At 39.1% G+C, this 16157-nt stretch overlaps 1 pseudogene; it reads left to right on the top strand.

Moving 5' to 3' along the window:
* Positions 1-14395: 14395 nt before the first annotated feature.
* Positions 14396-14859, top strand: LOC127185618 (60S ribosomal protein L23a-like; annotated as a pseudogene).
* Positions 14860-16157: the final 1298 nt, after the last annotated feature.

The following is a 16157-nucleotide window of genomic DNA, read 5'->3' as shown; positions in this document are numbered from 1 at the left end:
CTCTGCCTCCCAAGTGCTGGGATTAAAGGCATGTGCCACCACTAGGATGATCTTTTCTAGTTCCACCTATTTCCCTGCAAATTTCATGATGTTCTTGTTTTTAATAGCTGAGTAGTATCCCATTGTGTAAATGTACCACAGTTTCTTTATCTACTCTTGAGTTCCGTGTAGGTTGTTTGCAGTTTCTGGCTATTACAAACAAAGCTGCTATAAACATAGTTGAACAAATGTCCTTGTGCTATGGTGAATCATTTTTTGGGTATGTGCCCAGGAGTGATATAGCTGAGTCTTGAGGTAGCACTTTTTCCAGTTTTCTGAGAAACTGCCAGATTGATTTCCAAAGTCATTGTACAAATTTGCACTCCAAGCAACGATGGAGGAGTGTTCCCCTTTGTCTACAACTCTGCCAGTATCTGCTGTCACTTGAGTTTTTGATCTTAGCTATTCTGACTGGTGTAAATGGAATCTCAGAGTTATTTTGATTTGCATTTCCCTGATGAATAATGACACTGAATATTTCTTTAAGTGCTTCTAAGCCATTATAAGTTCCTCTGTTAAGAATTCTCAGTTTAAAGCTGTACCCAATTTTTTAATTGGATTATTTAGTTTGTTGGTGTCTAATTTCTTCAGTTCTTTATATATTTTGGATATTAGTCCTCTGTTGGTCCTAGGGTTGGTGAAGATATTTTCCCTTTCTGTAGGCTGCCATTTTGTGCTACTGGTGTGACCCTTTTCTTTAGAAAAGCTTTTCAGTTTCATGGGGTCCTATTTAACTGTTGATCTTAGTGCCTGAGGTGTTGGTTTTCTGTTCAGGAAGTTGTCCCCTGTGCCAATGCATTCAAGGCTGTTCCCTAATGTTTCTTCTATTAGGTTTAATGTATCCAGTTGTATGTTGAGGTATTTGAATTCACTTGTACTTGAGTTTTGTTCAGGGTGTTAAATTTGGTCTGTTTGCATTCTTCTACGTGCAGACATTCAGTTAGACCAGCAACATTTGTAGAATATGCTTTTTTTCCCCATAGTTTAGTTTCAGCTTTTTTTTTTTTTTTTTGTCAAAAATCAAAGTGTCTGTAGGTGTGTGGGTTTATTTCTAGGTCTTCAAATCTATTCCATTGATCAACCTGTCTGCTTTTATGCCAATGTATTACTATTGTTCTGTAGTTCAGCTTGACATCAGGGATGGTGATACCTCCAGAGGTTTTTTATTGTATAGGATTGTTTTAGATACCCTGGAGTTTTTGTTTTTCCTTATGAAGTCGAGTGTTGTTCCTTCAAGGTCTGTAAAGAATTGTGTTGGAGACAGCCTCTACTCCCATTGTTAGGTACCCACATGTCTCTATGAGCCCCCATGGGCCCAGGTTAGTTTAATCTGTAGGTCTTCTTGTGGTATTCTTGCCTCATTTAGCTCCCTCTGTCCTTCCTCCCACAAGTCACAAGACTTTCCAAATTCATCTTACTCTTTGGCTATGAGTTTGTGCATCTGTTTCCATCAGCTGCTGGATGAAGCCTCTCAGAAGACAGTTATGCTAGGATCCCGTCTGCAGCATAGCCGAGTATTATATTTTGCTGCCTGCTTTTGGATCCCTTCCCCTAGCTGGGCTTCCTTGTCAGGCTTCATTGGGAGGGGATACATTTAGTCCTGCTGTGACTTGAGATGCCAGAGTGGATTGGTACCCCCTTGAGGTCCTCCCTTTCACTGGGAAGAAGGAGAGGCAGGGGGTGGGGGGAAGGGGGCATGAAGATGGGACTGGGAGGAGAGGAGGAAGGGAGCTGGGATCAAGCTGTATAGTGATTAAATAAAGAAAACACTGTGTTGAATTTTGATGGAAATTGCATTGAATCTGTAGATTGTTTTTCGTAAAATGGCCATTTTTTACTATGATAATTCTACTGATCATGAGTGTGGGAGATCTTTCCATCCGCTGACATCTTCTACAATTTCTTTCCTCAGAGACTTGAAATTCTTGTCATATAAGTCTTTCACTTGCTTGGTTAGAGTTATACCAAAATATTTCATGTTATTTGTGGCTACCATAAAAGGTGTTTTTTTCCTAATTTCCTTCTCTGCCCATTTATTGTTTTGTAAACAGGAAGGCTACTGATTTTTTTAAAGTTAATTTTGTATCCAGTCAAATTGCTTAAGGTATTTATCAGCTGTAGGAGTTCCTTGATATCATCTGCAAATAGTGATGTTTAGACTTCTTCCCTTCCAATTTGGCCCCTTGGTTGTTTTTAGTTGTCTTATTTCTCTAGCTAGAACTTCAAGCACTATATTGAATAGATACCCAGAGAGTTGCCAGCCTTGTCTTGTCCCTGATTAAAGTGGAATTGCTTTATGTTTTTCTCCATTTAACTTGATGTTGGATATTGGCTTGCTGTATATTGCCTTTATTGTGTTTAGATCTTGTGCCTTGTATCCCTGATGTCTCCAAGACTTGTAACATGAAGGGGTGTTGGGGTTGGTTGGAGGATTTTTCAGCATCTAATGAGATGATCATGAGGTTTTTTTCTTTCAGTTTGTTTATATGGTGGATATATAGATGGACTTTGTATATTGAATGATCTCTGCGACCATTGGATGTAGCCTACTTGATCATGTTGGATGATGTTTTTGATATGTTCTTGGATTCAGTTTGCAAGTATTTTATTGCTCTTTTAAAAAAAGATTTATTTATTTATTATGTATACAGTGCTCTGCCTGAACACACACCTGCAGGACAGAAGAAGGCATCAGATTACATTATAGATGGTCAAGAGCCACTGTGTGGTTGCTGGGAATTGAACTTAGGACCTCAGGAGGAGCCGTCAGTGCCCTTAATCTCTGAGCCATCTCTCCAGCCCTTTATCGCTATCTTTGTGTCAATATTCATGAAGGATATTGGTCTGAAATTCTCTTTCTTGTTGAATCTTGTGACCTGGTAAGGGTCAATTTTGGAGAAGGTTCCATGAGGTGCTGAGAAGAAGGTATGTTCTTTTATATTTGGGTGAAATATTCTGTAGATATCTGTTAGGTACATTCAATTCGTAGTATCTATTAGATTCATTGTGTCTCTGTATAATTTCTGTCTCAGTGACCTGTTCACTGCTGAGAGGGAGGAGCTGAAGTCTCATTATTAGTGTGTAGGGTTCTATGTGTGATTTAAGCTTTAATAATGTTTCTTTTATGAGTGTGGATGCCCTTGTACTTGGGGCTTAGATATTGAGAATTGAGACGTCACCTTGGTGGATTTTTCTTTTGATGAATGTGAAGTATCCTTCCCCATCTCTTTTGATTAATTTTGGCTGAGATTCTACTTTATTAGATGTTAGAATGACTACTTCAGCTTGTTTCTTGCATCCTTCTGCTTGCAAATCCTTTTTCTAGCAACTTACTCTGAGATAATGTCTATCTTTGTCACTGAGGTGTGTATATTTTACACAGCAGAATGATGACTCCTGTTTTCTTATCCATTCTGTTAGCCTGTACCATTTTATTGGGAAATTGAGTCTATTGATGCTGAGTGGTATTAATGACTAATGAATGTTAATTTTGATATTTTGATGGTCATCGTCGTAGTAGTAGTGGTGTGTGTGTGTGTTTGTGTGTCTGGGGTTTGCTTCTATTTTTCTTTTGTTTTTGGTTTTACTGGTGTTGGCTTATTTAGTTCCTGTGTTTTCTTGGGTATACATAGCCTCGTTGGGTTGTAGATTTTCTTCTAGTATCTTCTGTAGGACTGGAGTGAATAGTGTTTAAATTTTGTTTTTTTTTGTCATGGAATATCTTGTTTTCTCCATCTGTGGTGATTGAAATTTTGCTGGGGAGTAGCCTGAGCTAACATCTGTGGTCTCTTAGTGTCTTCAAAACATCTGCCCAGGCCTTTCTGGCTTTTAGTCTCTGTTGAGAAGTCAAATATAATTCTGATAGGTCTGCCTTTATATGTTACTTGGCCTTTTTCCATTGCAGCCTTTAATATTTTTTCTTTGTTATGTACATTTAGTATTTTGGTTATTGTGGGAGAATTTTCTTTTTTGGTCTAATCTATTTGGTGTTCTGTAAGCTTCTTGTGTATTTATTGGTATATCTTTCCTTAGGTTGGGAAAATTTTATTCGCTGATTTTGTTTAAAACATTTTCTGGGCCTTGGAGATGGGAATTTTCTTCTTCTATTCTTATTATACTTAGGTTTTGTCTTTTCATAGTTTCCCAGATTACTGATTGTTTTGTATCAAGAACTTTTCACATTTAATGTGTTGGTTGACCAATGTATTGATTTCTTCAAATCACATTATCTATGCCTGAGAGCCTCTCTTTCATCCATTGTATTTTCTTGGTGATAGTCATGTCTGTATTTCCTGTTCTCTTCTCTAGGTTTTCCATCTCCAGAATCCCCTCAGTTTGTGTTTTTGTTATTGCTTCTATTCCCATTTTCAGGTCTTGAACTGCTTTATTAATTTCCTTCACTTGTTGATTGTATTTTCCTATATTTCTTTAAGCGATTTATTCAGTTCCTCTTTAAAGGCCTTTATCATCTATGTAAGATTAAATTTAAGGTCATCTTCTTGTGCTTTGTCTGTGTGAGGATATACAGGGCTTGCTGGGCTCTGGTGGTGATATATTTCTCTGTTTTTTTTTCAGTTTTGTTCTTTTTTAAAATATATGTATTCTTTTAAAAATATTTATTATAATTTATTCATAATTATATAATTGCTTGTATCTTCTCATTCCCAACTTCCCTTCCTCTTCTGTCCTATTCTTCTCTCTTAGACCTCTGAAAGGAGGGTGGCATGTCCACCATCATCTGGCCACAGCCTATCAGGTCTCATCTGGATAGCCTGCATCCCCTTCCTCTGTGTGCCTGCATGGGCTCCCTGCCAAGGGGAGGTGATCAAATTGGGAGCACCAGAGTTTATGTCAGAGGCAATCTCCACTCTCCCCACAACCATGGAGAATGGGGTGTCCATTGAATATATCTGATTTATGCTGGCCTTTAGACATCTGGTTGTCTCTGGTTGTATGTGGCTATTGGGGATGAAGGCAGAGTTGTGGGCTGGAAAATTGAGCACAGAGGAGTGGGTGAAGTTTACACTGTTGGGTGTGCTTTAGGAGGAATTGACAGGCAGGGGATTGGTGGGCGGGGTCTAACCTGGATGTTCCTGGGTCTGGCTTGCTTCCTCAGGAAGGCTGTCATAGCTGTGGCCCGGATGATTGAGCTCAAGGGATAGAGTGCAGCTCACTGCTGCTGGCTGGACCCTAAGGAGACCTAGCAGACAGGGGATTGGGGAGGAGGGGTCTAACGTGGATGTTTATGGGTCCAGCAGGCTTCCTTAGGAAGGTAGACAGAACCTTGGTCAGGATGATGGAGCTCAGAGAACAGAGCATTGACCAATATATTTTTTAATGACTAAGTGTCATTCCCAAGTGCCTCTTGGGATATGCATTTAGGGTATGTTGATTAGATAACACATGATAAATGTACCCTAACATTTCAATATCTATAATATTTCCATTGCTTTCTCTAAAAGTTATATCCAAGAACTCTTGGCACTCTGCTTTAAGATAGTCCATCACTTAGAATGCGTCCTAGGTAATCAACCTTGGAATATTCCATAATCACTTCCAGATCTAATCTGCTGAATCAGAATTTCTAGTTAAAGTTCTGTTGGCTCTGATTCCTTAATGATATTATTCTATTAGGGATTTATTAAATGCATGTACCTCCCTTACAATCCAACTACCCTAAATAGGAGAGAAAGGAGATTAAGGAAAACAAGAAGGAAACCTTCTGGGTATCAGTTCTGTGGGGCAATTCCCCTGGTGTAATTCTCAGAAGTCTAGCAGATCATCTATCCAACAGAAGGAGCCACACCATCCATGGACCGAACTTGGAGGCATCCACCAAGACCACCACTGCTGCAATTCCTGAAACTCTAGGCTCTGTGGGCAGGAACATGCAATCTTCTCTCTGGTTCCCCAGTCTTTGTCTCCTCCCCTCCACTGCCCCTCCCCCCTTCACACACACACCCTCCCCGACTTCCTCCTCACAGTCAATGGTCATTTTTGCCATACAGCATCCTGGCCCGACTTGCTGGGCCCCGTCTTTTGTCTTGGGCTGATCTTTCCTCCCTCTCGGTCTATACTCAGATGTTTGTCAGTTTGTAGAGACAAAGTCTCAGTGGGGTCAAGCATCCCAAGACTGTTTTCGCCTTGGGTCTAGACTAAGGCAACATTACATTCAAGTATCCCAAGACCGTTTTCACCTTGGGCCCAGACTAAGGCAAAATTACATTCTCTTCACAAGTACCCATATACACAAATTAGTCTTGAGATCACAATTCTCTTTCTCCTATTCTAGCTCACCTTGATTATCTGTCTATATCTGTCTATAAATTATGTATAAGTACTTACTGATATGAACTAGCAAAATATTTTAATTCTGTTTATGTGTACACATGTGTGCATATGCGTATGTGATGTTCACACTCTTATCCCTAGGTTATGTTAGGATTTTATTCTAGTTATACATCTTAAACAATAGTATGTGGAGGGTGTGGGTATTAAGGAGAATGAAGCTCGTTTGAAAATTAAAATTCTGTTTCTTTTTGAAACAACAGATTGTTTTATAACTGCTTATTTGTTGTACATAATTATTCATAATGATATTTTAATTCACAATTATCATTTTCTTTGACAATATTCACCATACTGTACCATCTTCTTTTTCCATTTCTATTAGTTTACATTTTCTCCTAATAGGTACTCTTGTACTTTAATGTCATTTAGCATGTGTGTATGTGTGTATGTGTGTGTGTGTGTGTGTGTGTGCCTACACACATGTGTGGGCATCTGTATGTGTGTATGTGAGCATATATATATAGAGAGAGAGTCTTTATAAGTCTGATTTATTTCACTTAATGTGATGATTTGCATTTTTATCCATTTTCTATGAATGACCTTATTTCATATATTTATTAATGATTAAAATTTTTTGTGTGCATGCTACATCTTTTTTGTCTATTCACTTTTTGATGAATCCCTAGGCTGATTTTATACATGAGCTATTCTTAGTTGAGCCACATTGATCATGAATATGCAGGTATACCTGTAGTAAATAAACATGAAGTATGCAGGTGTCCCTGCACCCCTGCTGACTTAAGATTTCTTTAGATATATTTTCAAGAGTCGTATAGTTGGATCATGTAATAAGGTTAGTTTTAGACTTTGGAGGCACTTCCATGCCGATTTTCATAGTTACAGGATTAATTTATACCCCCACCTGTAATGCATAGGGTTCTTTTCTCTGCATCCTTCTCAGCAGAGTTTGTTTTAGTGATAGATATCCTGACTAGAGTGGGATGGATATAGTCTTTATTTCCATTCCTCTAATGGCTAAAGATATTGGAACATTTTTCATATATTTATTGTCTACTTTTTCATAATTTTAAAATTATTTACTTTATATGCTCATTAATTACTTATATCTTGCTTTATGTATGCTTTTTGAGTTCTTATAGATACTAGATATTGCCTTCAAGTCAGATATATAGGTAGCAAGTATTTTTCTCCATTATGTAGGCTGTGTGATCAATTGGTCATTTTTTTCCTTTGCTGTGCACAAGCTTTTTAATTTTATGCATTTTCATTTGCTATTTTTTGCGTGATTTTGTTCCTTTTCAGAAAGTCTTTGTCTCTGTATATACTTTGAAATGTTTTTGTCTTGTTTTCCCCTTGACATTTCAGGTCTTACAGTTAGGGCTTTGACCCATATTGATTTAAGTTTTGTAAAGGGTGAGAGATAGGGATCAAGTTTCATTCTTCTATATATAAGTATAAAAATTTCCTGGTGGTTTCATTGTGTAAGATCAGGTTGGTGTAGATATCTGTTCCTCTTCAAAATAAGTACCATGGTTTTATTTGTTTGCTTGCTTGTTTTTGTTTTTAGTTATCACTAATCTGAAGTACAACTTGAAATCATGTTTGTGATAGCACCCACATTTCCCTCTGCTTAAGACTGCATTGACAAATTATGCAAGGCAGAAAACCCAGGATCATTTCAATAATAGTTTCAGAAGGCCTTTCATGTAATATCAAATCCCTTCATGATAGAATTCCTGAGGAAATTAGAAAAATAAAGAATGTATTTGTACATAATGAAGGCATATGTGACAAATCTGTAGTCAATATTGTGCTTGATGGAGAAAAAAATAAAAGCAGAAATGCTGGAGCTATTATAACCACTTTTAAAACACCTAGGAGTAAACCTAGGAGGTGAAAGACTACTTCTAGGAAAACTACAGAACACTGAAGAAACAAATTGGTGAAAATACTAGAAAGTGGAAAGACTTCCTATGCTAATGGTTTGGGAAAATTAAAACCAGAAAAATACCTACCTCCCTAAAAGACATTAAAGGATCCAATTCAATGTCTATTAAAATTTCAATGGCAGAAACGAGGAAATTATACCCAGTGGCTGGTGTGCCACCTTTGAAGCCATCTCCACAAGGAGGTTCTTTGGTGCTCATTTTCTTCTTTGAGGCAGGCTGGGTGTTGTCAGGAGTTAACCTGTCTCATTGTAAATCTATCTTTGAAATAACAAAAACATCTTTAAATGCCATATTCTGTATGTCTCTGAGGATTTTGAAGACCTTACCTAACTTAGTTTACCTTATCTTTCTATAGAATCATATCTATCTGTTATACCTAGGATGTATATTCTTGTGATAAAAATTGCTATGACCATGATTTGATGAAGTAACAATTAACTTGTATAGCTTACTTATCCTAAAGAGCCTGCAATAGCACTTCCAAAGTATTGGAAGTAAACCTTGTATTATAATTGAGTTATATGGGCACAATACCGCATATTAGAATATATATATATATTTAATATATATATATTAAAAATGGGCATGCTTGGATTGGATGCAGGCAGAGTTGAAGGCCACTCTGCCAGGACAGGGCAAGCAAGTACTCAATAGTTCCTTCCTCACAAACACAGCTGTGAGATATACTGGGCCAGAAGGCTGAAGATGATGCTCCAACATTATAGAGAGTTTTGGGTGACTGTTCAGGCAGCAAACTGTCTCTGTCATCTTCTCATTTGGGAAGCTGTGAACTTGCACTCCCTGTATACTCAGGTAATCAATTTTATTCCTTCTAAACTCTCTGATGGGGTTGAAGACCAGATAGTTTAGTTTTGCAACTAATAAAATTAAAAAAAAAAAATTCAATGACATCCTAAACAGAAAAGAAAAATAAAAAAAAAACCCCACAATCCTAAAATTCATATGGAAACACAATAAAGCCTGAATAGTCAAAGCTATCTAGCCTTTTTTCTCTGGCTGGTTTGTGCCTGGAGAGGTCGGGTGGGGCAAAACTATTGGTAGCATTTGCTTCCTGCATTGGTCTTTGTGCTATTTGTCCTATAGTTTGGTTTGTTTGTAGTACAATCCCCTTGTAGTGGGGATTGTCATTATTTTATGGGATTATTGAACCTAGGAACCAAACCTGGGTTAAGTGCTCTTAACTACCAAGTCACCTCTCCACCTGCCTCACTGTCTTTTTGACTTTCAAATGGAAATCAAATTTGAATTTCTGCCTACTGTGTATGAATGCGTTGTGATAATAATAGAAAAACAATGCAACAAGGAGAGAGGTCAAGTCAAAGAGAAAAAATAGGCTGAAAAAAAGCAATCCACAGATTTAGCCACATAACATATAGAGAAATATGCACACTTACGGATGAAGCAGGAAGTTCAAATGGATATAACCAGATACCATACTTTCCTCTTCAAATTGGCAGTTATTAAAGCAACTGGTATCAGTTCTCTGTGATAGTGAGAAGTGCTCCAATGTTGCTGATAAGAATGTGAATTACTATAACTTTTGAAAAAGTAAGAGATGGTGCATAATACTATAAATAACACAAAAATCCTTCGATCAAATACAGCCAATTTGATCCATCACTCTTATAGAAATAATAGGATCATTATTTTTCCTGTAGATGGCTAAGAAAATGTATCATGGTGTCAAAGAGCCAGAATGAATCTAAAGATCCATGGTGATGAGTAGATGAATAAGTAATGGTGTGTCCATAGTGTGAGGCATTGAGCATGGGATGGAATTAACTAGATTCTACACAAATCTCTAGTAGCCTGCCAGTTGTATGCTATTGACTGGCAAAGCAAGTGCCAAGAAAATGACAGCTGCAGGATTAAAAATAGTACATCAGAAAGGAACTAAAAATTATATAAAGGTATTTATGTTCTCATGTTTGTGAGAGCAAGATGTTTGTGCAGCCACACTCGGCAATTACAGCATTAGTGTGGGGATGCAAGGGAAAGAGGAAAAGCAACACTGTCTTTGTATAACTCTGTTGACCAAGTTTTACAATGAAATCATCTACAAGGTTGGCACATCTCCTACAGTCTTAGGAAGTGGAAGAACTCTTCCAGTCTTGAACATGCCCCTCTGGTAGGAGCAGACTGATGGTCTCTGGTTGGTGCTGGGCTCTTTCCACTGACCGGAAATCCAGTGTAGACAGCAATGCACCGCCTTTGTTCACACTAGGAGTACCTTGTGCATCTGCCTGATTACTCAGGGTAACTCCAGTTTTCCTTTTTAAAGATGACAGGAAGATGGAGGGGAAATTAAAGTGTAGATAAGAAGTGTGGGTCCCCTAAATCTCAAGTGGTCGAATCAAAGGTGGAAATCATTAGACATGCTGAGAGTAACATGTCTTGTCTGAAACAGATGCATTGTAGAATGGGCTGCTTGGCTGTTTGTGAAGGCAAAGAACAAAATTAAGAAACCGAGGCAAAACAAACAAACAAACAAAAAAAAAACAAACAAAAAACAAAAACAAAACAAAGAAAAAAAAAAAAAGAAACCAAGGCAAAGCTACTTCATCTTTTGAGAGAAGAAAGTGCACATGTGTATTCTTTTTCTTCTAAGATGATGTTTTCTCTTAATGCCATTAAAGCATATAAGTTTCTTGCGGACTTTTCTTATATTTGACATTGTTTTCCAGTACACATATTTCCCTCTGCATGTACCCAATTCTGATCTCCAGTCAACCAAGCTCCTCTTGAGAACCTAGACAGAAAGAAAGGAAAACAACAGAAATAGTCACATTATATTTCATTCCTCAAATATCCTTTTGTGCTAGTTGGTCAGTCTTTGCCAACTTGACACAAATCTGATGTCTGAGAAAAGGCAATCTTATTTTTTGTTTGTTTGTTTGTTTTGGCTTTTAGAGACAAGGTTTCTCTGTGTAGCCTTGGCTGTCTTGCACTTGCTTTGTAGACAAGGCTGGTCTTAAACTCGTAGATATCTGCCTGCCTCTGCCTCCTTGAGTGCTGGGACTGTACTGCACTCATCTGAAGAGGGAATTTTAATTAAAAAATTGGGAAAATGCCACTACAGCTGTGTGTGTTGTCACATGACTTTAATCCCAGCACTAGAGAGGCAAAGCCAGGAAGATATCTGTCAGTTTGAGGTGAAGTGGGTCTACAAGGAGAGTTCCAGGAGAGCCAAAGCTATACAGAGAAATCCTGTCTCAAAAAAGAAGAGAGAGAGAGGGGGGGGGGGGGGGGGGAGGGTAGAGAGGGAGAGAGAGAGGGAGAGAGAGAGAGAGAGAGAGAGAGAGAGAGAGAGAGAGAGAGAGAGAGAGAGAGAGAGAGAGAGAGAGAGAATATGTTATATGCAGGGCTGTGTGGTATTATCTTGACTAAGTATTAATGGTCCAGCTCTTGCCACTCTTGGGCAGGTGGTTGTGTAAGAAAGCAGATTGAGCAAACCATGGGAAGCAAGCCAATAAACAGTACTCATCCTTGGCTTCTGCTTTAGTTACTGTCTCCAGGTTCCTGCATTGGATCCCTTAAAGGACTGTGACATAAGCTGTGTAAGTGCTTTTGGTCAGTATTTTTTTATCATAGCAAATAGAAACTTAGCTAGGGTACCCTTTAAGGTCCAAAACACAGTGTTGTGATACCCTTCAGTTGTTACGGTACTTGCCTAGCATGCACAAAGCCCTGGACTTGCTCCCTGGCACTGTGCAAAGTTGGATGCAGTGGCTCTCCATGGTGGTATAAGACTGCAACCACAGCACTTGCGAAGTGGAAACAGGAGAACCATAAGTTCAATCATTCTTGGCTATGTGGTGAGCTTGAGGACAGCCTAGGACATGTGAGACTTTTTCTCAGAAGAAAGAAGCGCAAACCTGAGTAAATCAAAGTTATTTATATTTCTTTCTTTCTTGAAATGTATTGTCTAGGCCTTGAAGACACATGATCCACCATGATAGCTTCCCAAGTAGCTCACAAAACAGGTACACACCACCATGCCCTGCCTATGGTGCAGAATTTAGATAGCAATGATAGGACTGTACAGGAAAGAGAGAAAGAAGTAGGCCACCCTATACATGCCACCCATAAGAAGAGGGAAAGGAAGACCCTGGCTGCTGAGAAGTGACTGGCAGGAAGTCTTCCATGGGAGCCTGTGTGGGACCCATGCAAGATGCTCTGGTAGGGATTGTTTCTTCTTTTTTAAAAAATATATATTTTATTTATTATAATTTATTCACACATTACATTCTGATTGTTATCCCATTACTCTTATCTTCCTGGTTGCATCCTCCCTCCCTCTTCTGCCCTACTCCCCTCCCCTAGACCTCTAATGGGGTGGTTCCTACCCTACTGTCTGGCCACAGCCTATGAGGTATCATCAGGATAGCATGCATTCCCTTCCTCTCTGTGACCACAAGACCATCCTGCTAAGGGGCAGTGATTAAATTGTGGCCACCAGAGCACATGTCAAGGTTCAGTGGCAGCTCACCCCACCCCTGCTTCCCCTTGGAGAATCATCTGTTCATCAGCTACATCTGAACAGGGGATCTAGGTTTTCTGCATGCATTGTCCTTTGTTGGTGCATCAGTTTGTGCAGGCCACACTGTGTCCAGATCGTCTGGCCTTGATGGTCTCCCTGTGGAGCTCATGACCCTTCTTGGTCCTTCCATTCTCCAACTCTTCCCTACAACTCTCAGCACTATGCCCAGAGTCTGACTTCCAGTCCCAGTATCTGTCCCAATCCCCTGCTAGGTGGATTCTCTCAGAGGACATCTACATGGAGCTAATATCTACTTATAAGTGAGTATATACCGTGTGTGTTTTTATAGGTCTAGGTTACCTCGCTCAAGATGATCATTTCTAGGTTCATCCATTTGCCTGCCAATTTCAAGATTTCCTTGTTCTTAATAGCTGAGTAGTGTTTCATTGTGTAAATATACCACAGTTTCGTTATCCATTGTTCAGTTGAGGGACATTTAGGTTGTTTCCAGATTCTGGCTATTACAAAGAAAGCTGCTATGAACATAATTGAGAAAATGTCCTTGTTGTGTGGTAGAGCATCTTTTAGGTATATGCCCAGGAGTGGTATATCTGGGTCTTGAGGTATCACTATTCCCAATTTTCTGAGTAAGCGCCAGATTGATTTCCAAAGTGGTTGTACAAGTTTGCATTCCCATCAGCAATGGAGGAGGGCTCTCTTTTCTCCACATCCTCGCCAGCATGTGCTGTCACTTGAGTTTTTGATCTTAGCCATTTTGAGGGGTGTAAGATGGAATCTCAGAGAAGTTTTGATTCACATTTCCCTGATGACTACAGACATTGAGCATTTCTTTAAGTGTTTCTTAGCCATTCGATATTCCTCTGTTGAGAATTTTTTGTTTAGCTCTGTGCCCAGTTATTTAATTGGGTTATTTGGTTTGGTGCTGTTTAATTTCTTAAGTTCTTTATAGCTATTGTTTTTTGAGTTAACTAGTAGTTGGATTTATAGCATAATATAAAAAAATATTTAACACAATGACATGTTTAGTGGAAACAACACTGAAGTGTTTAATAAAACATTGCTCTGTAGTATTATTTATATTTTTCATATCTCTGTGGATGCTATCTGGTCTGTGTATATATACTATGCTGTGCACATCTCTGGGCGTACTGGTGGTGCCAGATGTAGGCATAGCTCAAGTTTTGTTTATGTAGGAATTTACAGTCGCTACTGGAGTCCCTACTTGTTAAGTATTGAGTGTTATGTTGGTATCCATAGAGATGTGGGTGGTCATATGAGGCAAGTGAGGGGTGAGGGGTGAGACTAAATGCTTTCATACACTTGAATATAATGGTGGAGTCATGACAATAGGCAAAGCAGATTGAATCAAGAGAGTAACTGGAAATGAGAAGAATGGAGTCCCTAATGACCAGTGAAATCTAAGTGCACATGCTTACATTATCAGCAAGCTGGGAAATGAGCAACAAGAGCAACAAAAGGAATATCTGTTTAGCCTGGAGATCTATAGTACAAGGTCTTGGAAATACTAAGCAAATATAATTGTGCCTTATTAATAACTGTTAAGATCTTGAAGATGGCGCTGACAGCGAAGAAGGAAGCTCCTGCCCCTCCCAAGGCTGAAGCCAAAGCTAAGGCCTTGAAAGCTAAGAAGGCAGTGCTGAAAGGCGTCCACAGCCACAAGAAGAAGATCCTCAGGTCACCCACCTTCCAGTGGCCCAAGACCCTGCGGCTCGGAGGCAGCCCAAATGCCCTCGAAAGAGTGCACCCAGGAGAAACAAGCTTGACCACTATGCCATCATCAAATTTCCCCTGATCACCGAGTCAGCCATGAAGAAAATAGAGGATAGCAACGCACGAGAGTTCATTGCGGATGTCCAGGCTAACAAGCACCAGATCAAACAGATTGTGAAGAAACTCTATGACATTGATGTGGCCAAAGCCAACACCCTGATAAAGCCTGATGGAGAGAAGATGTACATTTGACTGGCTCCTGGTTATGATGCTCTGGATGTTGTCAACAAGATTGGGATCATCTAAACTGAGTCCAGCTGGCTAATTCTAAATACACACTTTTTTTTTCACCATAAAAAAAAAAAAGATCTTTCAGGACTAAATATCTGTCACATGTGAGCAATGAAGGAAAAGTATGAAGGTCTGATGCAATAGGTCTGAATTAAGTCTCTCCCTCCCAATGTGTACATTTTCCTAGTTTGATTTCTTATAGCCAAAGATGCCCTTTAATTTTCCTGTGCATCAGAAGACACTTTGAACCGAGCCTTTGTTGGTGAGCTTGTTCTAAAATGAGAATAACCAAAAGACTGTCCTGGCTTCAGCTGAGGAAAGGTTACTGGATAACCAAGGACAATATTGTAGTGTAAGGAGAAACGACAAGTGGTCTCTGAAGAGTTGTGAGATGAACTTCGGTATACAGAGAAAATATCAACCAGAAGAGAAGTACGAATCACATGTAGTCCAAGGTCTAGTGACTCTGTCCAGGATCAACGTAGACTGACAATGTTGGTTGTATCCAATCAACATTACATCTAGAGTTTCCTAACAAGTTCCTTAGATAATCTGTACTAAGGTTGCAAGGAGAAGAGGCATCAAAAAACCTTACATTATGAACCAAATGAAAGCATGGCTGAGGATGCGAAAATGTGTATGGATAAAGGTTTGGTAATGAGTATGCTCTGGCTTCAAAGCAATGATTAGTAATGAAGAATATGAAAGTGGCAGGTCTGTAATTGATTTCAAGACAGGAGAAGCTATAGCTTTAGCCAGGAAAGATACAATAGTCATTTTTTTATTATACTAGAATTATTTTTTAAATAAATTTCATAATTTAATTAATTTTTTCAGATTACAACTAAATTGTTATCCCATCACTTGTATCTTCCCATTCCTCCCTCCCTCCATCCCTTCCACTTTCATCCTATTCCCCTCCCCTACTATATGGTCATAGGCTATCAAGTCTCATCTTGATAGCCTGCTTATTCTTTCTCTGAGTACCACCAGACCTCCCCACCAAGGTGAAGTGTATACTGGAATTCTTGAAGTGATTTCATTTTATAAATTAAAGAGGTTTATTTGGGCTCCTGGTTCTGGAGGTGCAAAGTCTAGAGGCTTTCATCTGGAGTTGACTTTCTGGCTCACAGAGTCTTGGGCATTACAGTTCTCTGGCAGTTCTAGCTTAGTGATAAAAAACAAAAAAGTTTCTATGTTTAGTTAGGGTTGCTGGCATGTAACATGTTGTAGGGTTATTTAAGGAACCATGGGCAATTTACCTATGGTTACATCCCTGAGGTGACAGAGCTTCATTTCCTCGGCAACCATTG

Source organism: Acomys russatus, chromosome 3 (genome assembly GCF_903995435.1).
Source record: "Acomys russatus chromosome 3, mAcoRus1.1, whole genome shotgun sequence".
NCBI classification, from domain to species: domain Eukaryota; kingdom Metazoa; phylum Chordata; class Mammalia; order Rodentia; family Muridae; genus Acomys; species Acomys russatus.
Note: the sequence above shows the minus strand (reverse complement) of the source record. Positions and strands in the feature narration are given on the sequence as shown.